This window comes from Macrobrachium nipponense, chromosome 17, assembly GCF_015104395.2.
Source record: "Macrobrachium nipponense isolate FS-2020 chromosome 17, ASM1510439v2, whole genome shotgun sequence".
Taxonomy (NCBI): Eukaryota; Metazoa; Arthropoda; class Malacostraca; order Decapoda; family Palaemonidae; genus Macrobrachium; species Macrobrachium nipponense.
Window position 1 is genome coordinate 61600757 of NC_087210.1, and position 26804 is coordinate 61627560.

A 26804-nucleotide genomic window follows, 5' to 3' on the forward strand; every position below is an offset into this window, starting at 1 on the left:
ATACTTCTACACTTCTTGAATACGATTTCGATATAATCCAGAATTGTCTTCCTCAGCAACGATTCGGGAGTGCCTTCTGTGCTAGTAACAAGGATACTGGCCAACTACAGGATGAGCGTGTTTGTAACCAGAGGTCTCTTATGTAACCAATAAGATTAAATACCTTTAGACTGTGATTATTCTATCATGAAATTTAGCCTGAAAATAAATCAAAGTTACCGCTGCATTGTGGGGTAAATATACACACAGTAGAAATCATTTATTTTTTGCTTACAATTGTTGATCCTTCAAATTTATCGATTCATGATACACATTTACTGCACGATAGCAAATTACGCATCAATGATGAATAGCTGTTTTTGAGGGGAGACTACTGATAATATTTCTGAAGCAGTTGATAAGGGAGGAAGCTGTCTTATCTCACTCTATGAGATAAGACAGCCCATAGAAAAAAAGATTAGATATGATATTCAGATACTGTCTACTGTAAGATTTATACAGAACTAGAGTATCATATACACAATATACCTTGCTGGAATGACCTGGTTGAAGATCTGTATACACATTCACGAGAAATGTTTTTGCTGTGGAGGCAAAATGGTATCCCAAGAGAAGGACTCTGGCACTGCTAAGGAGACAGGCGAGAGCGCAGTTTAAACTTACCTTTAAGCACTGCAGACTGAATGAAAAGCAAGTAAAAGTTGATGCAATGTCTAGAAAATTAGAATATGGTGATTACCCTCGTGTTTGGAAAGAAATTCAATCCCTAGATCTCAAGACTAAAAATCTATTGCAGAGTGACAGAGGCCGTTATCGCAAGAATGTGGGGCGATCACTTCAGCACAATCCTAAATTGCATAAACGCTCAAGACTCCCAGAGGGATGTCGATAACCTTCTTACCTATAAAATTCACTGGTTGGTTCTGAGCAGAGCTTTTAACGTTTTATAATTCAGTGGTTCCCAAAGTTTTTCAGTCCTGATACCCAAAAGTTCAACGCCAAGTAAACCTGATACCCTCTCTCCAATATCAGCCTGCTACTCCCAACTTTTAGCTTTCAATTATCAGTACAAAATTGCAAACTGGACGGCTATAAACAAACTGCTTTGTGTGTACTCACTCTATTCTATATTAAGTAAATAAATGAATGAAGTGCAACTCTTAATATACAAAAAATCAATTCAATATCAGATTGTTTTTTTACATTCCATTTGCGCTTTTTCAGCACGATTTTTTCGACTGTGAGCTGTATGGGCCTTGTTCTCCTGTTTTTTCGAAGCAACCAAAGCCTCAATTCTAGGGCGCACCCGGCTCAGTGCAAGACATGTCAAGTTCGACCATCAGACTTTGCCTTTGTTTTGATTTTTATCTGCATCAGCACGGAGAACCCGGCCTGGCATAGATAAGTGGCAGCGAATGGTAAGAGCAACTTCAGTGCAACATCCGCTATTTTCGGAAAAGTCCGGATCCGCTTTACCCAAAACTGTATCAACGGCAGGGCTTCAAAAGCAATTTTATCCTTTTCACTGACTTGCAAATCAATCAGGTTCTCCTGGTCATTTTCACCATCTTGCAAGGTAGGGTTGGCTGGTCCAAGGTTGGACTGGTTTCTTCTCAGTCGGGAAATACTCCTCCAATTTTCTCTCTAGTACTGAAAGGTGGGCCATCACGATTTTTATGAGATCTTGGCTAGGTTCTCCTATAGGTTCTGCTCAGCTCAGGCTGTGGGTGGTCAGTTAATACTGTGACGTCACAAGCGTTACGATTCCGCTCTTATCTATTGGTTTTTTTTTTTTTTACATTTAATCCATTGCATAGCATGTTTGATAAAATCTGTAAAGAGCTTACTATATGCATGATGTTTTTCTAATACCTGTTCTTTCATTAAGTTACCAAGTCTTTTATTATTTTCACATAAAATATAGCAGATCCAACACATATCTACTACAGCTTTCTTTATAAGTTTCTTTACTTATTCATTTGCTTACCAATATACTGGTTTGGTATATTATCTTCAAGTACATTTTATAACATGACAACTTGCTCTCTCTCTCTCTCTCTCTCTCTCTCTCTCTCTCTCTCTCTCTCTCTCTCTCTGCTCAGATTTTCTACTGCGGTTTTCTTGATTATGATGGATGATATCAGCCACAACTTTGGATTCTCTCTCTCTCTCTCTCTCTCTCTCTCTCTCTCTCTCTCTCTCTCTCTCTCTCTCTCTCTCCTAATCGAGATATTTTGGAAGATTCTTAGAATGAAAGCATTATTCTGTTAATAAACTGACAGAATAGACGAGAGAGAGAGAGAGAGAGAGACCAAGTGGTTATGTTATAAAAATGGACTTGAAGAGAATATACCAACCCAGTTTATTGGTAAGCAAATGAATAAGTAAAGAATCAACTTATAAAGAAAGCTGTAGTAGCCATGTGTTGGATCTGCTATATTTCATGTGAAAATAAAGGAAGGCTTGGTGAGTGTTTTCGTATCTCATTTTGAAAAACAATTTTTTTTATTTATGATAAAGGTTAAAATGTAGGTTAATTATACTTTCCAAATCTTATCAGGAACACTAGTTGGTATTTATCAAATATGTCTAGGAAATGTGGAGTTAGGACAGTGTTAAAAAAAGGCAGTTGCATTTGCCCGACTTAACCACAAAAAGAAAAACAATATTAAAAGTATAAGAATGAAATCATGTAGCATGTAAGGAATCGAAGGAATAAATGATGAAGAATATGATATCACTGAGAACACATTCCAAGCAAGTTTCTGATTAACACTCGGTCGATATCACATAAATATACATTCGAACGCACAAGCTTATATGTGACATAATGTATACATAAATATAATAATCATAAATGTATCAAACGATTATCATATTTTCGAGAAAAGTTACAAAAAGCTATTTGCATTTATTTGACTTCATAAGAATAATTTTCTCATAAGTAGCTGGGAACAGAAGTGTCCCGATGGGAAGTACAAATTCCCTCGGCTGACGACTCTCAGTTAATCCATGTGTTGCTGTCATTAGTTGTACATGCATCTTTTGTTCCTAGATATGGCTGTTTGTAGTTGGTGATGAATTTTCTTGTCCTGTATCCCCCTCCCCATGTATCTTAAACATTCTTCTTCAGTCTTATCACCTAAATCTGATAAAGGGTTATCAAAATTAGGGTACATCATATAACCTAATGCTGAATCATCCTGAAATTCAATACCCTGAATAGCACAGACGTTAAACATAATTCGGGTGCAAGATTGGAGTCATTTGATAGTCCTGCTGCTCTTGATGCAATGAACGAATTGTGAAGGACCCTATCACGTGGTGTACATGGATTAGGCCTACTACCTGAAATATTACCGCTTGAAACACATTCCGTATTCTCTACAATCCTACCAGAATTACTCTTTCTACTCATCACAGAGACATTCTTACCAAGCAGATATTTCCTGAGTCTATACTTAAATTGGACAGGGTTTAGGTGATCATGACTTCCTGCCATTTGTGTGATGCATCCAAAATGTTCAATACAATCTTGATTGAACCGTCTTGTTATTGTGTGTTTTATCCAGAACAGTCTTTGCAACATCTCAAACAGCCCTTTTACAAAATGCCTCGCAGGATGATAATATCCCTTTTTGAAATGGGTAAAGACATCCTGTTTTTTCACTTTTCACTTTCATTGTTTTCACCATTTCACTCTTCCTAACAAGTATTCCAGTTAGTGCAACAATTTTAACTCCAAATATATTACGTGACTTGACATCGTATTTTCCATCCGAGTTCATGACATCGAACCAGTCATTAACGAGTAAACTAAAGTTTGAGCTATGTGCCTAGTCACCTCCTTCTAACATAACAGTATCCACCTTGAAGCAGCGCAAGATTTTGATAAAAGTCTAGCTGCTAGACTCACGCGCTGTATTTGAGATCCTGACGCATTAAGATATATTTCCGAGATCTTACGCGCTATTTTAAGTTCATCTTTAGTTTTTCTTGAATATGCTGTGTTGATACATACTTCCCCCTAGCTAAAACAAATCCTGAGTCAATTAAATGGTTCTTAACAACTTAGTCATATGAGGTGCATCTGTAAAAACGAATATTTCCCTCTCTGCACTATGGTTTATGAAGGAAATTCCATTCAAGCTAATTGGGCCTATGCCAAAATACTTCCAGATTCTCATGTTAATTGGTCCTAAGTCATGAACAATAGCAACGAAGATATAGCCTGCATTTCAGCTATTATATTCAGCAGCTTTTTGTGTTAATTTGATTCCTCAAAATGATAAGAGAATGGGTGTAGCTCAGACAGTGTAATGGGCGCCAGGGGACAGTCTGACGGGATGAAACTGCGATGACGTTTTACAAGGGACAAGGGACTTGGTTGAAGCTCCACCACGTGAACATTCTCCTTCCCCGATCGTGCACCCAAAATCTGGAAATTGACCGACTGCCCGCCTCTGGTCGCCGTTTCCACAGGCCCAGTTTGCTTGTGAATGTCTCCGTCTTTTCGTTGGCCTCCAGTCTGTTGACTCCGTATCCTTAGATAGAAAGATTCAGATCACTGAGGTGACTGAAAACATCCGCAAGGTAGGAAAGCTTGAGCAGAAAGGATTCGCTCGTCCTCAAATAAATGTGCTCTGTCCCCCTGTGCTCCCTCAGGAAAATAGCGCCCCCCTACTTCCCGCCCGCCCCAGCCCACTCAATTCAAGAAACAAGGATAGGACCTTTCCTCGTGATAACCAACGTACCTTAATTTGATATTTTTCAGGATGTCCTTTTCGATACCTTCAAGAACCGGTTTTGATCCCCCCCCTTCCCCCCGCTGCAAGGTACCCGGGTACTACTTTAGGAAGACCCATTCTATATCATGAATAAATCAAACGTGAGACCTGTTGCTAAATGAGAGGAAAATAACGAAATCCAATTAATTATTGATTTCCAAAGTCAATTCTCAGAATAATGACGTATCTTACCACATCTCTCTTTCACATAGATAACCAATAAATCAGCTTGAGTATTTCCAAATGAAATAATGGAAGATACAATGGCTCGTTTCAAGCTCACTCATTGAACATATTATTGGCTATCATCGAAATTATTTCGTTTTGCAGGACCTTTTGGATTTCCTGTATACATCATCGGCAAGTCCTTCCGTGCCGTCCAAATCGTTCCCTGTATTGTCAAGTGAATGTTTTCGTTTGTATAAAACTATTATTCTTGGTTAGTTTTACGGGGAAACATTTTAAATGATAGTCTTTCTTCGCGAATTCAACCTTTATGCCTTAATGGCAGCGTTCGCCATTGCCACATAAGTGTTGCCACTCGAATGAACTCCCATTTGTTGTCTGTGATGGCTTTACGAGAGAGCAGGATTTCTGCATGACATTTTTCGTGATTCGTTCAGTACCTAATATGCAGGCTTTGTTTCTACGAAGCCGACAACATAGGTAACCGAATAGGCCCCCTCTCGGTGGTCTAAAATCAAATGGAAGGGGAATGATAAAGTAGGAGGGGCCATTGATCGCAACTGCGAATACGGAAGTGATCTGAGATATTTCAAAATCTTAAAACATGAATTCTCAGAGCACTATTAGAGTTGTAATCAATTTTGCCATCGCGGTTATTAACAGTTTGGATAGATTTATTTTTACCGAACATTTTTTAGATTTTACAAGAGAGACACAGACAGAATAATTTGACAGGCAAATTTGACGAGAAATGGGACGTTCAAGTGTTTAGCAAACATTTTAAACGCTTCTTGAATATGACTTGAGGCTAATATGTAGTTAATATTATTATTATTATTATTATTATTATTATTATTATTATTATTATTTTATTATTACAGCTCCGACCATAGTTAATCACAAAGAAATGTTTGTCATTATATGCAGCGACTCACTCACTGAAATTTAGATAGGGCTGATGACGATTGGGATTCCTAAGACACAGATATGGAGGTACTAAATACAGCAATTTTCTATTCTTATAGAACAGAAAATGGCTGTATTTAGCTTTTGCCTTATGTACTAGAGATTCGACTTTTAGGGAGGCGAGTGAAATTGTACCGCAATATCTGACACTAATAAATAGTAGTCACACAAGTTTTATCACTGAGTGATGAAAGTGGTTATGATTTAAAGCTGTTTTTTAGAGCATGATGAATTTTACCTTTCAGTATTTTTTTTTATTATTATTATCACTCTTGCCCTTCTGCTTCGTTACTGTCTGTACACAAGTCCGTCAGGCAGGTTCCCTTGCTATATATCCACATGACGTTGAATTGCTATATAAACTTGAAGTAACACAAGTCTCTCATTTTGCGTATTTCAGATTTTACGATGCTGCCATAGGGATCTCGCGTGATGATGAGGAAAATACGTAGGTATAAACACCACGACGTTTTCATTTCTAGCTACTTATCAAGTTAACGATGTTCTAATATTCATAAAACACGCGCATGTCTTTTGTTTATGTGAGAGCTTTATGTAACAGCTGGTTAACCTCAAGTTCGGTGTACACGATGCTATTCCTCTCGTGGTGTTATTCGAATGCCATATAGTATGACAATCGTACGCAATATTTACGAGATTGCGCGTAAACGGTGTTATAAACTGAATACATGTAGACACTGCAGTATTAAACGAAAAGAGCTTGGGCTAAAAATGGCCATCCTCCGTAATCGCCACATTCACACTGAAGCTTATGAACCGGTGCGGGAAATAACCAGCAGTTTGGAATTTGTTCGATTTGATATTAAGGTTTACACTCGCATGTTAGAATTTTGCACACGGCGCCAGTTCTCGAACGAGAAATGGTATCGTGTACACCCAGCTTCATTAGAACGAGGTAAGACTAGGTAAAGGGAAATACAGAAAGAAGTAAAAAAGGAAAAAAGGAATAAATTAACAAATCTGCAAATAGATAAAAGTACAGAAATGTGCACAAATTGAGTTTGTTACAGAGTTGATGACAAGAAACGCATTTCAACTGTATTTAAAGGCGAAAGATTTCTTTTTCTTTCTTTCTTTTTGTATGGTATTTTTACGTTGCATGGAACCAGTGATTATTCAGTAACGGGACCAACGGCTTTAAGTGACTTCCGAACCACGTCGAGAGTGAACTTCTATCACCAGAAATACACATCTCTAATCCCTCAGTGGAATGCCCGAGAATCGAACTCGCGGCCTTTGGGATGGCAGGTCAAGACCATACCGACCACGCCACTGAGGCGCTTTAAAGGTGACAGTGACGCTCAACCAAGATATTTCCATTTATATATTTAGTTAGAAACCCAAATGAAGAAACAAAAAAATAAATTTCAAGTTAGTCTTGGTGTCTGTTCATGCTGTCTTCATAGTAGGGAAATTCTTCTTATTGATAGCATTCTGACTTTACTTACAAAGGAGGCCGAAACATTTCCAGTTTTGAAAATATTTGAAAATAAAAGTGATTAAATGACTACCTACAATTTGAATTTCAACAGCAGACAAGATATATTTTGAACGATGTGTCATTTTAAATACGAAGAATACAATATCACTTTTTTGTATACAATATCAATTTTTTACGTTTGCTGATTTTCCAAACTATACTAGGGATAACTAATGATCCGGACAATCCTCGTAATACTGCTAATCAGCACTGGCCATTAAGAGCTTCTCGATTCCGATATCACTTATGCTGGTTGTTTACTGGCTGAGCCCCAGTTAATTAATAGGAAGATAGACATGACGGGGTATTCATCGCAGTGGGAGGAATGAGGTAAAAACACAACTCAGAGAACCAAATGTAGAGGGTTTTCGTTACTATTCAGAAGCTGAAACCTATTTATGTGGAACAAGCCACAGGGGCCATTGACTTGAAATTCAAGTTTTCAAAGAATATGGTGTTCGTTAGTATGGATACCATTCTCCATGCATTTTAATACATTTTTATCTGTTTGTTGATTTGTTAGCATATTCATTTTTCCCTTTTTTAATAAGTGGTGTCTTCTATAGTAAGTCATTTTACTTCTTCCTAACGATCACCATATTCTTTGAAAACTAGAATTTCAAGTCAATGGCCCCTGTGGCTTGTTCCACATGAATAGGTTTCAGTATCTGAATAGCAACAAAAATCCACTACAGTTGGTTCTCTGAGTTGTGTTTTTACCTCATTCCTCTCACTGCGATGAATATCCCACCATGTCTGCCTTCCTGTTAATTAACTGGGGCTCAGCCAGTAAGTAACTAGCGTAAGTAATATCAGTATCGATAAGCTCTTAATGGCCAGTGCTGACTAGCAGTATTACGAGGATTGTCCAGATCATGAGTTATCCCTAGTGTAGTTTGGATAATCAGCAAACGTAAAAAAAAATTATATTGCATACAAAGAAATGATATTGCATTCTTCGTATTTAAAGTGACACATCGTTCAAAATATGTCTTGTCTGATGTTTGAAATTGAAATTGCAGGTAGTCATTTAATCACTTTTATTTTCAGATATTTCCAAAACTGGAAATGTTTCGGCCTCCTTTGTAAGTAAAAGTAAAATCAGAGTGTTATCACTAAGAAGAATTTCCCTGTTATAAAAACAGCATGAACAGACACCAAGACTTACTTGAAATTTATTTTCTTTGTTTCTTCATTTGGGTTTCTTACTAAATATACAAATGGAAATATCTTGGTTGAGCGTCACACTCGCCTTTAAATACGGTTGAAATGCGTTTCTTGTCATCAGCGCTGTAACAAACTTAATTGTTGCCATTTTTATATTTTTCTTGCTCACTGTGGGTATTAACAAGTCGCGCTCAAGTTCTCTCCAACATTTCAACATAATTCCTGAGAGTTTGCAGGAAATGTCGAGAATGTTGGCAGTGTATAAATGTTTGGAAAGCTGAATACTGAAACCTTTATATTTTAAGAAACTTGCTAGATTCGTTGGGTGACAACAACAACAACAACAACAATGGCAAGTAACAACATACTAGATTCTGCCTGAAACAGAATACGTTTATATATATCTATATAGATCTATATTACAGCATTAAAGTTTTACTATGCAATGATATATTATCAGTTTTTTGAAGGTCGACCATGTCTCCCACAATGCATCTGTCCACAATGAAAACTTGATAATATGTGTGCGTGCGTGTGTGCATGTGTTTGTCTGTGCCTCTGTATAAATTATTTCTCTCTCTGTTCTTATTACATTATAAAAAGATTTCCACTATTCAAATATTGATCAACAATGTAAGTTACGTCTCTGAAGAGACGTTAATTTACGCTGAAAGTCATGAAAATGTAACATTATTTTTTTCTAACTATTCATTCATTCTTGGGGGATAGGAGACAATGTAAATTCAACCGAAATAAAAGACTTCATCACAGACTCGTAATTTATTCTTACTTGAATGTTATCTGTTTCACGTGTTTGCTGGATTCCACTCATCGTGTTCGAACTCCTATTAGGTCTTCTAGTGTTGTCTTAACAGGTGGTGGGACTGAAACTGAAATATTCACTGCGATAAATGACATGATTCCAGTCTCTAATGACCATCGTTTCTGCTTCCCATTAGCGATTTCTCTCTCTCTCTCTCTCTCTCTCTCTCTCTCTCTCGCTCTCTCTCTCTCTCATCTCTCATATATATATATATATATATATATATATATATATATATATATATATATATATATATATTATATATATCTCTTATATAAATGTATGTATGTATATAAATTTTTATCACATCACCGTGACTTTTTATATACAAACATTATGTTAGAAATGTCGCTACTTCGGGAATATCCTTTTTATTTATTACAACACAGAATCTGTTAAAACCGAGCAAATTATAGAAAAGGTCGTGATTGGAAAGTTGATAACTCCAAGATGCGCCTGCTGAAACAATTATAAGAAAGAAGGCGACATTGAATAGCATGAAACGGAACTGAGCAGGGAGCTGCTGAGGTCAAAGGAATGAAGTAAGAGAAAAGAATTCTAGAGACGTCAGAGTCGACAGAATATGAGCGCGGCAGTGGTCCTTGATACTGAAGGTAGAAGATTCCTTAATCTTCACAAGACTCGAACTTATCAGCTAGCAGGCATTTGAGAGGCACTTACCCCGGAATTGAGATCGAATTTATTAGCTGTGCTGCACAACACCCAGTATTTCCAGGGCATTCTGCAAGAGGAGGAGGAGCACCAGGTGAACTGATGGTTGTGGGCTGATGGTGACAGGGATATTCAGGTTGATAGTGACATGGATATTCAAATTGAATGGCGATGGATATTTTCTTGAGAATGCAAATGGGAGAGGAGATAAGGTTGAAGATAAAGAAAGTTTGAGCAGTTGATTTTAAGAAAAGAAAAAAGAAGAAACCACAATGCATTATGATGTTATTCAATAAAATTACGACGGTACCGCAACGTTCCACCTTTTCGAATAAAAATGACGACTGGGTTTTTCAACTCGACGATGATTATTTTCTTGTGTAGAGGATACGGAAGAGTGGGGAGTTATACCGTTAATAACGTTTCTGTACTGTAATATAAAGTTAATAGATATGATTGATATTGCTGTTATTCGGAATTGTTTTCGTTATCGCAACCCTGGTCCGCCATGGTATATCCGCGGATTATGCAAATGCAGCTCAGCCGCTGAAGCTATTTGTTTCTGGCTATTCTGACAGATCCATTATTTTTTTACCCTTTTTTTGTAAATGTAGCAAAATCTGTTCTCTATTACACTTTTCTAACAGTTTGCTCAGTTTTTAAAATATTTGATCACACTTTAAACTAAGTTTTGTTTTCACATTTTTTTTTCTTTACAGTCTTACCACATAGTGACAGTTGCCGATATCTTCTATGTGTATGACTATAATTATCATCCATGAACTGCCTCTCTTTTAGGAGATTTGACATTTCCATTTTGGGAGAGACTTTTACTCGAAGTTAATTCTTCAGTTATGACACTATTTTGTTTTATGATGGGTCGGGAATAATTGTTCCTTTCCCCGTATAATGCTCTCCTGTTTTAGAATGACTCTGCTCCACCATCTGATAATATCTTGGTATGCATAGATCAAGTGAAAGGGTCATGTATCTAATGAATAGTACCTTGAATGCCGCAGAAGAGTTTACCTTTACATTGAAGATTTCCAGAGTGATACAAGACAAAATTCATGGACACGCACGAAACGAATGAGACCCCTTCAATGGCGTGATCGGTATGGTCTTGGCCTGCCACCTCGGTGGCTGCGAGTTCGATTCTCGGGCATTCCACTAAGGGGGTTAGAGATGTGTATTTCTGGTGACAGAAGTTCACGTTCGACTTGGTTCGGAAGTCACGTAAAGCCGTTGGTCCCGTTGCTGAATAACCACTGGTTCCATGCAATGTAAAAACACCATACAAACAAAAACGAAAGGAATGACTAGATGAATCCATAAGAACCGAGATGCTATTATTTCTTTTAAATTTAAGCTGCGTTTTATAGTACCGTCGGATAATGCGAACGATGAATAAATGATGTATGTTACATTGATCGTATCGACGTCATCTTTATTCCGAAATAGTCATTATTATCTCTCTTGGTCGTTTAATTTTAGGAGGAAATATTCCCTAAATCTTATTAATGTTGTTTTCACATATTTCCATATACATATATGTATATACATATATGTATATTATCGTATATATATATATATATATATATCTATATATATATATATATATATAGTACCTATATATAATATATATATTATATATATATATTATATATATATATAAATTGTGTGTATATATACAAATATATATATATATATATGATTATAATCACTTTAGCACGTGATTCATTTATCACACATATCCACAGGTGAAAAATAAGAGACAGGGTGTAGGTCCTGACCGGTTTCGGCTTTATTTTCAAGCCATTGACAAAGGACTGATACATAGTATTAGAATTCACGAGTATATATACTACAAAGACAGTACTGACGAACATACACACAACAGTTTGAGACTGCAGATCCACCCACACGCAGGTGTCAAGGTAGGAGTGGCTTTCAAAAATCATTAGGCTAAAATTTACAATAAATTCTCTAGGGATACTACCGCTTAGGGTACAAGTCCACACCTGACAGGTGTCAGGGAGGCGGGGTTGAACATCTCATTACCACTACTGCCCCCTTTACTGTGTTTACAAATATAATAATCCTATTTTTCATATATCTCTACAGCCAACCTTAAAATTTAAACAGTTTACAAATTTCTTTTGATATTAAAGGATCAAGTTTATACATTCCTTGACTGATGTTCATATTATTGTTGTAACTTCCTTTTATAAAACTAGATTCAATGATATTCCTTTCCAATGCATTATTAGAACACACCAACTTTTTTGCCCCTTCCCAGTTAATAGTATGATTGTTCTCACTAACATGTACAAATATACCACTATTTCCCTGTGCATATCTCACACATTGTTTATGTTGTTCTATTCTTTTTTCCAGTGCTTTCCCCGTTTGACCAATGTAAAAGTTGTCACAAGACTTACACGGGATTTTATATACACATCCTTTAGCATTGTCGGGGAGTTCTTAATAAGTACCTGTTTCATTGTTTTATTGTTTTTAAAAACTACATTAACACCAAAATTCTTCAGGAGATGTGGGATATCTTTCATATTACTATTATAAGGTAGTACAAGCAAATTTTTGTTGTTGTAAGGTTCTTTTTGATTTTGATACATGGTCTTTTTTGCCGCTTTTAATGCATTGTTTAGTACATTATCTGGATATTTCAGTTTCTTGCCTGTATTCTGAATCTTATCTATTTCCTCATCTATATATTCTGGGCTACATACCCGTAGTGCTCTTAAAAACATAGAAGCAAACACTGATCTTTTAACCTTATTGTTTTGTCCAGAATAGAAATGTACATAGGAAGAAATATTAGTAGGTTTTCTGTAAACACTATACTTAAACCCACTACTATTTCTCCGTATGAGGACATCCAAAATGGGTAGGCATTCATCTTTTTCTATTTCCATAGTAAATTTAATTGATGGTACTAATTGATTTAACCTGGCAAAAAAGTTATTTACATCTTCATTCCCTGGCCATACACAAATTATGTCGTCAACATATCTAAACCAAGGTACATTGCGTGGGATTATATTATTTAAAATTTTCTTTTCAAAAAATTCCATATATAAATTACTTAGCACTGGGGACAGAGGGTTTCCCATTGCCATACCAAAATTTTGTGAGTAGAATTTTCCGTTGAATTCAAATTTACAGTCTTTAACACATAATTTTATTAGTTCAATTAAGGTGCTTTTAGAAAATGGAATATCCAGTTGTTTGTTTTCTAATAATTCCGATAAAAACTCCAATAAATCATCAATAGGCACTTTTGTGAATAGAGATACTACATCGAAGCTCACAAGTCTCGATTCACTATTAACTTTTACACTATTTAGTTTATCTATCAGGTCCACATTATTCTTAATATTGGCATTAGAGATGTTACCTACCAATGGGTTAAGGATATCCACTAAATATTTTGCTAATTTATAAGATGCGGAACCCACTGAACTGATAATTGGTCTGGCAGGGAAGTTTGCTTTATGGGTTTTTATCGTACCATACATATACGGTAGCGATGGGGAGGTCACACACACCTTCTTTATAAGACTTTCGTTGCCTTTTAACAGATTTTTCACTTTTTTATTAAAACCACTATTCACACTTTCTATCGGGTTCTTATTTAATTATTTATAAGTGCTATTATCACCCAAAAGACTTTCCATTTTTTCTATGTATTCATTTTTGTTTAAAATTACTATGGCACCTGATTTTTTATCTGCTTTTGTCATGTGTATATCTTTATCTTTTTCAGTTCATTGATGGCATTCATAAATCTTTTGGGTACGTTTGTGGTGTCTGACTTTTTCATGCTTCCATAAATCACTCCCTTAATTATGTTGACATCTTCACTAGTTAAATCACTATATTTTTCTAAGTTGCACAATCCTTTAGTAATTTCTACACTGTTTATACTTCCCGTTGATAGAGCAAAATTAGAAGACCAACCGTTCGGTGCAATACAACGATCTATTTTGGACAAACATATCAGTATTAAGACATTGGAAACTAAAAAGAATTTTGAAGAGTTATCGAGGAAAAGACGTCATTTTGAAGCTTCAATACCATCGGATTGGAAAGATTCTCTGCAGGAATATTGTTATTTGAATATGAGCAAGAAAGTGTATCAGAAGCTTAAACGTAAACATAACAACAAAATGAAACTCCTGATCGAAAGAAGCCCCTGGACTACCAACGCCAATCATGAATGTGTCGTCAACTTATCAAACAAGCATCTGGATAGTAATGTAACCAGTGCTTTAGGCTATGGTTTAAATTTTGCTCTATCAACGGGAAGTATAAACAGTGTAGAAATTACTAAAGGATTGTGCAACTTAGAAAAATATAGTGATTTAACTAGTGAAGATGTCAACATAATTAAGGGAGTGATTTATGGAAGCATGAAAAAGTCAGACACCACAAACGTACCCAAAAGATTTATGAATGCCATCAATGAACTGAAAAAAGATAAAGATATACACATGACAAAAGCAGATAAATCAGGTGCCATAGTAATTTTAAACAAAAATGAATACATAGAAAAAATGGAAAGTCTTTTGGGTGATAATAGCACTTATAAAGAATTAAATAAGAACCCGATTGAAAGTGTGAATAGTGGTTTTAATAAAAAAGTGAAAAATCTGTTAAAAGGCAACGAAAGTCTTATAAAGAAGGTGTGTGTGACCTCATCAGCTACCGTATAGTATGGTACGATAAAAACCCATAAAGCAAACTTCCCTGCCAGACCAATTATCAGTTCAGTGGGTTCCGCATCTTATAAATTAGCAAAATATTTAGTGGATATCCTTAACCCATTGGTAGGTAACATCTCTAATGCCAATATTAAGAATAATGTGGACCTGATAGATAAACTAAATAGTGTAAAAGTTAATAGTGAATCGAGACTTGTGAGCTTCGATGTAGTATCTCTATTCACAAAAGTGCCTATTGATGATTTATTGGAGTTTTTATCGGAATTATTAGAAAACAAACAACTGGATATTCCATTTTCTAAAAGCACCTTAATTGAACTAATAAAATTATGTGTTAAAGACTGTAAATTTGAATTCAACGGAAAATTCTACTCACAAAATTTTGGTATGGCAATGGGAAACCCTCTGTCCCCAGTGCTAAGTAATTTATATATGGAATTTTTTGAAAAGAAAATTTTAAATAATATAATCCCACGCAATGTACCTTGGTTTAGATATGTTGACGACATAATTTGTGTATGGCCAGGGAATGAAGATGTAAATAACTTTTTTTGCCAGGTTAAATCAATTAGTACCATCAATTAAATTTACTATGGAAATAGAAAAAGATGAATGCCTACCCTTTTTGGATGTCCTCATACGGAGAAATAGTAGTGGGTTTAAGTATAGTGTTTACAGAAAACCTACTAATATTTCTTCCGATGTACATTTCTATTCTGGGACAAAACAATAAGGTTTAAAAGATCAGTGTTTGCTTCTATGTTTTTAAGAGCACTACGGGTATGTAGCCCAGAATATATAGATGAGGAAATAGATAAGATTCAGAATACAGGCAAGAAACTGAAATATCCAGATAATGTACTAAACAATGCATTAAAAGCGGCAAAAAAGACCATGTATCAAAATCAAAAAGAACCTTACAACAACAAAAATTTGCTTGTACTACCTTATAATAGTAATATGAAAGATATCCCACATCTCCTGAAGAATTTTGGTGTTAATGTAGTTTTTAAAAACAATAAAACAATGAAACAGTACTTATTAAGAACTCCCCCGACAATGCTAAAGGATGTGTATATAAAATCCCGTGTAAGTCTTGTGACAACTTTTACATTGGTCAAACGGGGAAAGCACTGGAAAAAGAATAGAACAACATAAACAATGTGTGAGATATGCACAGGGAAATAGTGGTATATTTGTACATGTTAGTGAGAACAATCATGCTATTAACTGGGAAGGGGCAAAAAAGTTGGTGTGTTCTAATAATGCATTGGAAAGGAATATCATTGAATCTAGTTTTATAAAAGAATGTTACAACAATAATATGAACATCAGTCAAGGAATGTATAAACTTGATCCTTTAATATCAAAAGAAATTTGTAAACTGTTTAAATTTTAAGGTTGGCTGTAGAGATATATGAAAAATAGGATTATTATATTTGTAAACACAGTAAAGGGGGCAGTAGTGGTAATGAGATGTTCAACCCCGCCTCCCTGACACCTGTCAGGTGTGGACTTGTACCCTAAGCGGTAGTATCCCTAGAGAATTTATTGTAAATTTTAGCCTAATGATTTTTGAAAGCCACTCCTACCTTGACACCTGCGTGTGGGTGGATCTGCAGTCTCAAACTGTTGTGTGTATGTTCGTCAGTACTGTCTTTGTAGTATATATACTCGTGAATTCTAATACTATGTATCAGTCCTTTGTCAATGGCTTGAAAATAAAGCCGAAACCGGTCAGGACCTACACCCTGTCTCTTATTTTTCACCTGTGGATATGTGATATATATATATATATATATATATGTATATATATATATATATATATATATATATATATATATATATATATATATATATATATATATATATATAATATAATATATATATATATATATATATATATATATATATATATATATATATATATATATATATAAAATTGTGTGTATATATACAAATATATATATATATATATATATATATATGCATTTATGTATATATACTATGTATATGTATATATATATATATACTATATATATGTATATATATACAAATTTATGTATATATATATATATATATATATATATATATATATATATATATCAAGATTTTTATTCACGTAATTCATCAAGTTTACAAAATTTCTGTCAGTCTCTTTCACAGTCTATCTTGGTGTCTCCTCCTTTCCCTTTACCTTTTCAGAACCTTTCCATTGACATCACCATCAGGTTTCTAGTGAATCCCCTACTTCGTTCTACCCTTCAGCACATTAAATATTAACGATCACGTCATTAAAGGTCATTTGAATATTCCATCGAACCCCTGAAGACTGATTTCATAAGTTCCGGAGACGAGGCAATGAATAAGCGACCGGATCGTTATCATCTGATTGAATAACTTTTCAGAAGTGACTGAAGATGATGAAGTGTCATTCTGGTACAATGCTTTTCTTTTGTACGATTCATTTCATCGGTTCATCATCCGTCGAGCATTGTTGCTATCTAGTGTGTCTTTGTATATTTACTTTGTGTGATGTGTAATATCATCTGCTTTCGCGCAATTCTTTGTCTCAGGAATAAAAATGTTTATATGTTTACATGTATTCGTGATGTGCCTAATATGACTCTTAGATTAGAAATTTACACTGTTATTTTCTTTAGTGAAGCAGTAATATTTTCCTGGCGAATAATTTCTTATGAAAAACAATTGAAAATTTCGAAAATATGTGCTAAGCAATTTTGTGCTGGATAAAGCGCACTTCATCTTTAATCTAAATTTCGACTTTTAGCAGTTTTTGTCAACAGTCTTTTTGGCATACTTAAGAGCCAAAGATCAACAATTTCCTCATTTCATTAGACTTTCATTTTAGGCACGTACACCTGTTGGGCTTATGGAAATGCTTTCGTGTGGAATTAAATTTTCCTTTACCTTAATTTTTGTCTGTCTGTCTGTCTTCCATTTGCAGCTATTGCTTTACCTCACCAAATTCATCGTTAGTTTCCACAGTCCATTTCCTGTTATGTTCCTTTTATTCCTCCGTTATTTCTTGTCTCTTTAATTTCCTTTTTCTAGTATCGGCTTTCACCTCTCCATCTTCTCTCGTGTCCACGTTTTCCATGGTTCGGAGGAACGCGAAGGAAAAACTCTCGCGAAACAAAAATCATAAAGGGATTACGAAGTCCGCTTCCTAAACCCAGAAGTCTCAGCAAAAACTTTTAGTCGGTTAAAATTCTAGAGGAGAGATTACCGAAAGGAGGGATAAGTTTTATTCCTCTTTTTGATGAAGGTTTGCAAGAAGTTGTGAATGAGGTTTCCCTTAACTTTGTAAAATTTTTCATATCTCGGTATGTTTGCATATATGGCGTTGATTTTACAAAGGGGCCAATTTTACTTTCTGCAGCGTCAGCAGAGTAATAGTCTAATTCTCTTTGTTTCATTAATCTCTCTCTCTCTCTCTCTCTCTCTCTCTCTCTCTCTCTCTCTCTCTCTCTCTCTCTCTCTCTCTCTCTTGAAGGGAAATACAGAAGAAAACAACAAAAGGATGAATTTTTGTAAGATTGTGTGCCAATGTTTCATAGCAAGAGTAAAAGCTAGTATTCTGAAACACACTAATTGGAATAGCAGTATTAACGCTTTCGACTTACACATAACTTGTACTCACTTACTTACACCTATACTGATATACGAACATAGGCACCGTGGGTGTGTGTGGGCGGTTTAGGAGCTCCCATGTGAGTCAAATTTTCTTTAAAACCGCATTCCAGGTCTCGATTTCCAAACCTCAAATTCTTTTCCACACATAAAATGAAAGCTACCTATTTACTTTTTATTTCTTTACGTTTATTATTTTCTCCTTCGTCTTAATTTAAATCTTCTTTGTTTAAACACGTTAGATCATTTTTACATGCAATTTTTGGCCATTGAATAACAATGAAACAAGGCTCCTAAAAATATGCAAAGCCTGATTTGCATATAAATGAAGCTGAGACCTGAGGAGAGTGGCATCCAAGGTGGAGCTATTCGCGGATATAATCTCCCTATTCTTCTTTTCATCAGCTTCACTCTTCCTATTTTTCAATCATTTTCTTCTGAATGGTGAAAATCACCAAACAGGAACCGAGAGACTTTGCCGAACTTTGCCACAAAATTTCCATTGAAATTTACTTCTTCCACGCTGCTCCGAAATTCTGGTGTCTGCAAAGTTAGGCGACATTAATTTATTACTTTAAAAGCTAATTTGAGAAATGTTTTCATCATTATCTCCTTGTTTCGTTTTAATCTTATTACCATTGTTTCGACAGAAGTAATTACCTTACAGGTCGGAAAACAAAATAAATAGGAATTGTGTCCAAATTGTTGTGGTTGTTTGTAGCTTCGATTGAGCACATCCACATCAAATAAGGTTACTCTTTCCCCAAGTCTTAACAAAGGGCGCCCAATGGCGAACTTACTATGAAATTCAGTTTAGTCAGGACTCAATAAGAATAACTGACGCCTCACCGAAATATTGGATTATGCATTCCTTGGAAGTGTGACTGAAGGGCACTTTCGTGTTAAGTTAAAAACTTGACTTTTATGGAAATACGAAAGCCCACGAGGCATTTGATAAATACAAAAAAAAAGAAATCCGAATTGTAACATTCTTAACTGATGCTGGTTTTTATCAATTCTTGTTTTTTTTATTGTTTAAATGAAAACGTGAGTAAATGTATTTAATGACAGAATGTGTTCTAGTGTAGAAGAATATGCCTTTTGGCTTATTTTTAAAATTTTCTTTTCCGTTTATTATTTAGACATTGTACTTCATTTCATTCCACTCCTCCGGGCCAGTCCTATGACAGCTGTTAATCATCTCAGTTGTCTGGTTGAACTAGTTTAATAATAATAATAATAATAATAATAATAATAATAATAATAATAATAATAATAATAATAATAATGGGGGGCACAATTTTCCGTGTCGAAAATGATGACAATGGTTGCAGGTCCACAATAATATCGCGTGTCAATCTGACTATAATTATAGTCATTTTGACAAGGAGGACCGTGCAGGTCATCGAAAGCTTTCTGCTCTGTATTTTGAATAACGAGATCAAACAGACATATTATTGTGGACTTAACTTTTCCACTAATAATAATAATAATAATAATAATAATAATAATAATAATAATAATAATAATAGAAACTTACTTTTTCTTGCGTTACTTACCTGAATTTGTCGTTTTATTTTTATTTATTTATTTATTTATTTTTTTGCAGTCCTTCGTCTGGCGTTATAACGTCCCGTGTTCACCAAGTTGGATTAAAACTCCGTTAACGACTGATATCAGAGGTTAGTGAAACCTTTACAATGACTCTATTCCCTTTGTTTTTAAGACAACCTTACTGACTCTTATCACAGACTCTTGGATATCAGTTCTCCCAAATATGATTTGCAGACCCGTCATTCGTCTAATGATATATCTCAGAAATTTGATCCTGAGATTCTTCTGAAAATTCGTCTTTTCTTCAGATGATTTATTTCCCCTTTATTTTGCTTCTTTGAAAGCAAGAACGCATTGTTATTATTTTTGGGGGGAAGTTGAGAATACTTTGTGCAATACTTCTTCCGTTGTTAATGCTGCAACTGCAATACGATAATAATTATAATGATGATGGCAGCGTTAGTAGTAGAAGTAGTAGCGATTTATAATTATGAAAGTATCATTGATATCAGTCGCCAAATTTTAGCCGTTTCTTCATAGCAGTTGCAAAACCCACATATATCAGTGTGTTTAACTTCAACTAGGATGATGAGAGCAAAGCCCTGTCGTTATAATCTGAATACTGTTAGATCGAGAAAAAAGAAAGTGGAGTTTGCATTGCTAGAAACATGCTCAAATACATGTACTGTCAAAGATTTTGCCATTCGGAGAAAAGCGGACTTTTTTGGAGGTGGGGGGAGTGGGTTGAGGGTGCCGGGGTGGGTGGCGCGGGCAGGGCGAATTAAACTACATATTTGCTGTCCGCAATTGCACAATTAATTTTAACCAGATTTAGTCCATAAATTCTTCCCAAAATTTTCTTGCGGTAAACGCCCTCTTGTATAACTAGTTAGTATTTTTTACGCCGATGAATTAAAAACAAAACACATAACTTTTGTAAACTAAATGACCACAATATACTACTGTAAATATTGTAGACGTTAGGAATACAAGTTTAGTGATCAGCTCCTTCATGTAGATATTGCTGTTTACACAAGAAAGATGACAATAACAAGTCGAACGAATCCTGTATAATACCTGAAAATAATGGACTTTGCACGGTGCAAATCTTTGAAATTAGGCCGAGACTTCATGGTAAATTTTATCTTTTGGAATAAAAATTAATCGATCATACCCTATACAGTCATATAGTGCTTCTCGTTATTATCTATTTGCGGGAGGAATAAATCCTGAAGTAGAATGATCTGACCATTATTATGCATTTGTTTACGGAGTAAGTCCCTCAACATATAAGGTTATTGATAGAAAATAACAGATGAAGTTCCACATCCTCATAAAATAAGTGGTCTCTCGTGCATCGGGTTCACTCCGAGCGTTGCCACATCGCATCTTACTTATTTCTATTCCAGGACGGTTGAATTCTTCCTGGAAGACAATAGCATCTTTTTATTAATTTTCATTTAATTCTGTCTATTTTCTATATTTATTTATTTATTTATTTATTCATCTATTTATTTATTTATTCATCAATCTATTTATTCATTTTTAGAGATGCTCCCCTGTTGGGATTTTCCTTGTTATTTTATCTATTTTTTTTTTATCATACCGACAAAATCTGCCCAGGCGTAGCTTCCACACTCCCAAGTTCATTTCTTTTAACTTGAGCAGTTTTCAATATCTCTTTGAAACCTGTACATTTGTATTTGTCCTCAGTTAAATTATATTGACATATTCCGTAAACATTAGATCCCGATGTCCATAGACATATATTCTCAGCAATATTGTATATCATATAGATGTCTACATTTTTAGTGACGATCTGACCAGGATACTGTAATTCTGTAACAAACAATCTTGTTGCCAGTGGGGGAGACATGACACAGCCACCCACGCCATGCAAAGTGGTTTGTCCGACATGGGTGGGTGTTAGATAGGTAGGGGTACGGGAGGGTAGGGATGATATCCACCCCCCATCTTCAAACCTGTTTGTCCTCCCCTGGTGGGGCGGATTCGGTAAAGGATCGGGAAAAGAGGGGAGACCGCAGCGCCGGGATCGAGCGCTGTTACGAACCGAGAGAGAGGTCGGCTTCAGGTTCGATATGAAATAAACAAAAAAAAATTCAACACCAACAGTTGAAACTGGGGATACAAATATAGAAAGAAACACTAACCCAACAAAGGTTTATTTACAAGCTTACTAACAAAGATAAATGCAGAATGGTATCTCCTATTTACATAAAAAGGCAAAATCTTACAATGCGTGAACTGGGTGAACAGTGAGGTAATTCAAATACTTGCTGGCCAGTTTTGCGACTCGAAGCGATGGCTTCACAAAAGGAGAACCGCGATTGCAGACGTCTTCTTGACTCCGTATTGCAGAAAATAATGTCTATTCTTGATACTCGAAGGGCAGGAACTTCTCTAAACCTCTTGCAGAACGTTTCTTCTCTGAAGTTTTGCTCTATGTCGAAATGCCTCGATCGTCCACTCCTAACGACAACTTGACCAGAATTCGACCAAACTCTCTCGAGTGACTTTTCCTCTCTGATCCTTTCGTCCTTCTCTTATCTCTCTCTAATGATCTCTGCTGCTGAACTCTCACTGATAATCTGATCTGTGGCTCTTACTGATGATCTCTTACTCCGTGACTAACTGATGATCTCCTCCTGCTTCGTCCGTCGTATTTATATGCCATCCTGGGGGCAGATTACCGGAACGATTTAGAAGTTTCTCAACGAAGTATTGCATCAGAAGTCGCGACGTTTCTCATGACACTTCGGTGCCTGTTGCGCTCCACATCACTCCTGCCGATTCTAGAACCATCATGAGAACAGGCAACCCCCACACCTGCGCGAATGCCTCCTTGCTGCCGAACTTCTCGAAAATGCGTTTTCCTTTCCTTTATCTTTTTTTGCTATAAAGCAATTACCGTTACAAGCGCATGTAGCGAAAGCCAACAAGCTCATTTAAGATAATTGCCATCAAGCACTGCCACTGATGCAAAGTACATAATGACAAGGGTTTTGTTTATCTAATCATCGGATGTTGTCTTAATATTTTATCTTGTTAACTCCATCGTTACCTGTTCATGAAGTTTTTCCTGAAGATCTATTTCCCTGGGTTGGCTGCTCTATACCCGTCAATAAACAAAATTAATGTTACCGTCAGCCGTTTCCGGAGTTTTACGAAAGCGCGGATCCCCATGTCATAATCGCGTCGCGTTTTTCACGAAAGTGGCTGAAATTTAAATCATAAGCGTGCTAGCCAGACTTTAACTAGGATTTTGATTTTTTTTATATCAAAATACAATATATAATATTTACAAAAGATGTGCATTACAAATTAGCAAAGTACAAAAAAAGAGGGTTAACATACTTAAGTTCCTTAAACTAACACAAAAAAGGGAATAAGGCCACTTCGTTGTCTGTTCTTATTCTACCTTTACATCTCCCGTCCTTCGGTAAACTGTCCACTCGAAACATATATTCGTCATACATCGCACATTTCTTTACTTTGTTGGTCTCAGAAACAGTAAAATCCATCGTCAAATACTAACTGACTAACTGGCAACTGAGACTGAGAGTTACCTAGTAAGTGCTGGTTGGGCAGTGAGGTAGTTCAACAACCACGCCGCCCTTTTGATGGCATGTTTTGTCGCGCTTTTTGAACATGGTTTCAGTTCTGAATCCGGCTTTCGTAATACTTTTCCACTTTCTTTCACCTGCTTCATCCATCTTCATTCCCGAGGATGGAACAGCGCGTCCCGCTAATTTCAGAGGCAGTAGTAGTCTTGAGCTCAGTTGGTGTGGTGCGCCCTACATCCATGACCTCTCGTTCGGCTTAAGTATAACCAATTGTAATTTATCCCCATATTTTGTTGGGAGGAGGAATTTTATTCATGTAGCAACAAATGCCCGTAACAAACTCCTAAATTCGTTGTATGCGACAGTTATTTCTAATTTTGATAACTTTCAGATATATCTCCTCCTCGTCGTGTAGTTTGAGGTGTCGAAATAATTTGACGTTCACCAGGATTTCTATAAAACATAAATACTTTGATGAACAAATCATATTTAGAAGAAAATGCTTTGAAGTAAATGATAAGTTGTGCAAGGCCTTAGTTTATTGTAGTTCAGGAATAAGTGGAATTATAATTAATATCAGCGTAACCCCACTTGGAACAGGCCGCTACAGTACTATTACCACGTTCATATCCAATAAAATGCTCCCTCTACCGGTTGCTATAATTCCCAAAAAGTTCGGTGAAGGAAGATATTAATGATATTTGATATGCGTAAGATAGAAAAGGACATGAGATTTATACGTAAATTCCCTATTGCTTGATCTCTACTTTTTAGTTTACTGTAAATGAATACTATTGAGATGGCTATTTGTCTGACCGTCTGCCCTTTTTCGGTCCGCCCTCAATTCTTAAAAGCTACCGAATTTAGACGGTTGCAAATTGGCATGTTGATCATCCACCCTCCAATCATCAAACATACCAAATTAAAGCCTCTAACCTCAGTAGTTTTTATTTTATTTAAAGTTGAATTTAGCGCTGTCATCGCTTAGGTGTCATCAAAACAGGCCGTGGCTGAGCGTTTCATTATAAACTGTACAGAAAACTCGATGGCGCCGAAGAAACTTCGGCCCACTTTTTACTTGTCTATCATTTCGTTTGATATGATCATATATGGTGTTTAAAAAGTTAGTGATAGTTGTTCAGATTAAGCTAATGAGAGATGCCGATCATTGAAGGGACGTTTTTGTGAAGACGGTTCTGTTACTGGTAGTTGTCAACCATAACATATCATAGTTGTACTGGTGAGGAAATTGTAGGCTTATGCAAATGAAAGAAGTTATTAAGACTGAAGTGAGGAAAATGAAGCATTCAAAGCCACCTTGCCTTGCACAGTAGTTCTATTGCTAGGAAAATAGACCCATAGAATAACTAAACTGTAATCTGACGGAAAAGCAGAGCTTAATAAAATATATAAAATGAATTAAGAAAGCAACCAAGGAATGGTTGTCTATTAGTGGTGTTGGGTCAATCTTCAAAACTGAATCAGTTACTGAAATCTGAAACTAAGGAAGAGGCGAGAGTTCTACATTCCGGTATTGTTAGTTTCATTTAAAAAACTAAATTTCCTATAATTTTTTTCGTACCTGCACTTAAAGTGATATTTGTATGTCTTCATTTACTGGCAATGTATGTTTTCTTTTTTTTTTTTTTTTTTTTTTTACTAAGAGTATACTTAAATTTATTCGACTTGTCTTTCATCCTGATGAACCTACAGCAAAAGATTTTAGTTGTTATTTTCTCTGGATTTTTAGTAATCTTTCTGGAGAGAGAGAGAAGAGAGAGAGAGAGAGAGAGAGAGAGGGTGTTGGATGGGATACAGGCAACCAACAGTTAACAAAAAGTATTCATATGCTCTCATATGGTACTACATGTTCTTATGTATAGAAAACTAAACAAAAATTGGTGGAAAATACAGAATATCCTTTACGATGCTGGGTGTAAAGGAAAAACAGCAATGCTTCAAGGTGCGTCAATAAAATCTTTGTCCTAGTCTTTAAATTTCTAAGGATAAAATCAGACTTTATTTTGTTCAGATGTCGTCGTAGATTCCTTGTATTACCTTTATGTTCTCTATATTCATGAATGGTTTAATTCATATTCACCTGTATATCTCTTGGAACGTGGATGCACCATTCAGCTTCGAGACCTTACTGAGTATCCATTAAGTTGGTCCCCTTACCTGGCCTGTCTGCCATTACAGGAAAATTGCAGAATTCTGTGTAAAACAAATTAGATTTTTCAAGGATCGTTTATCAAAATCCTTCAGCCTTGCTCTGAATAGGTATGACATTTTCTGTTTTTTTCTTTTTTTCTTTTTTTTATAGAATAAAATTGAAGTTCTTTAATGTTGCCCGGGATTTGGAAATAATTTTAAACTTTGATTTGAAGATTCACTTTGGCCTTTCATTGTATTTTTAAGATATTTAACTTATCGTAGCTTTTCCTGTGTTTTGTACAAAAAATTAGTAAAAATTGCATAATATACTGAGTAGAAAGTTGATCGACCCCTTTAATAAATTTTGATGGCAATGTTGACAAAATGTTGACTAAGTCACAGGCATGAATTCTATTTCTATTGTAGTAGAAATGCAACCTGAGGTGCAAAAATCACCTTCCAGTATGTAAAGATCATACTTTAAATTACTTTATGACTTGTAACCGAGATGGTAGACAGGAGCAGAATAGAGTTAGCTATCGTCATTAGAAGACCCGTACCTCTTTACCTAAGCTTTATCATGTAGAGAGAATAGAATTAGCCATCATCATTGACAGAAGCGATCAAGCTATCGTCATTAGAAGACTTGTACAATCATACCTGATCTTCACCATGTAAATTAAGAGGAAATAAGTATTTTTGTACTTTGTGGTTTCTACTAGATCCTCACCTCATCACCGAATCATCATGAGTTTAACACATCGTCGTCATAACCTAAGAAGATAAGTGATCTACAAACCCCAAGACACTCCGTTGAATATGGAAGTGCAATACCAACCGACTTAGCGTAAGATTATCGCAAGTCTAACATTACCTCATAGGGCACCTTATTATACAAGGCAACAGCCCTAAAAGTGGTGGCAGCGGTCCAGAAGAACTCTACAACTTCTACGAAGAAAAACCAGAATAATGAAGTATCACATAAGAACTCTTCAACGACGACGAAAGCAA

At 35.7% G+C, this 26804-nt stretch overlaps 1 long non-coding RNA gene across 1 annotated transcript in view; it reads left to right on the plus strand.

The window, feature by feature from the left end:
* The window catches only part of LOC135196052 (uncharacterized), a 271313-nt gene that overhangs the window by 173758 nt on the left and 70751 nt on the right, over nt 1-26804 (plus strand). Inside the window, exon 2 of the long non-coding RNA XR_010310303.1 lies at nt 20111-20183. This is a non-coding gene — a long non-coding RNA (uncharacterized LOC135196052). The remainder of the gene's footprint in view (nt 1-20110; nt 20184-26804) is intronic.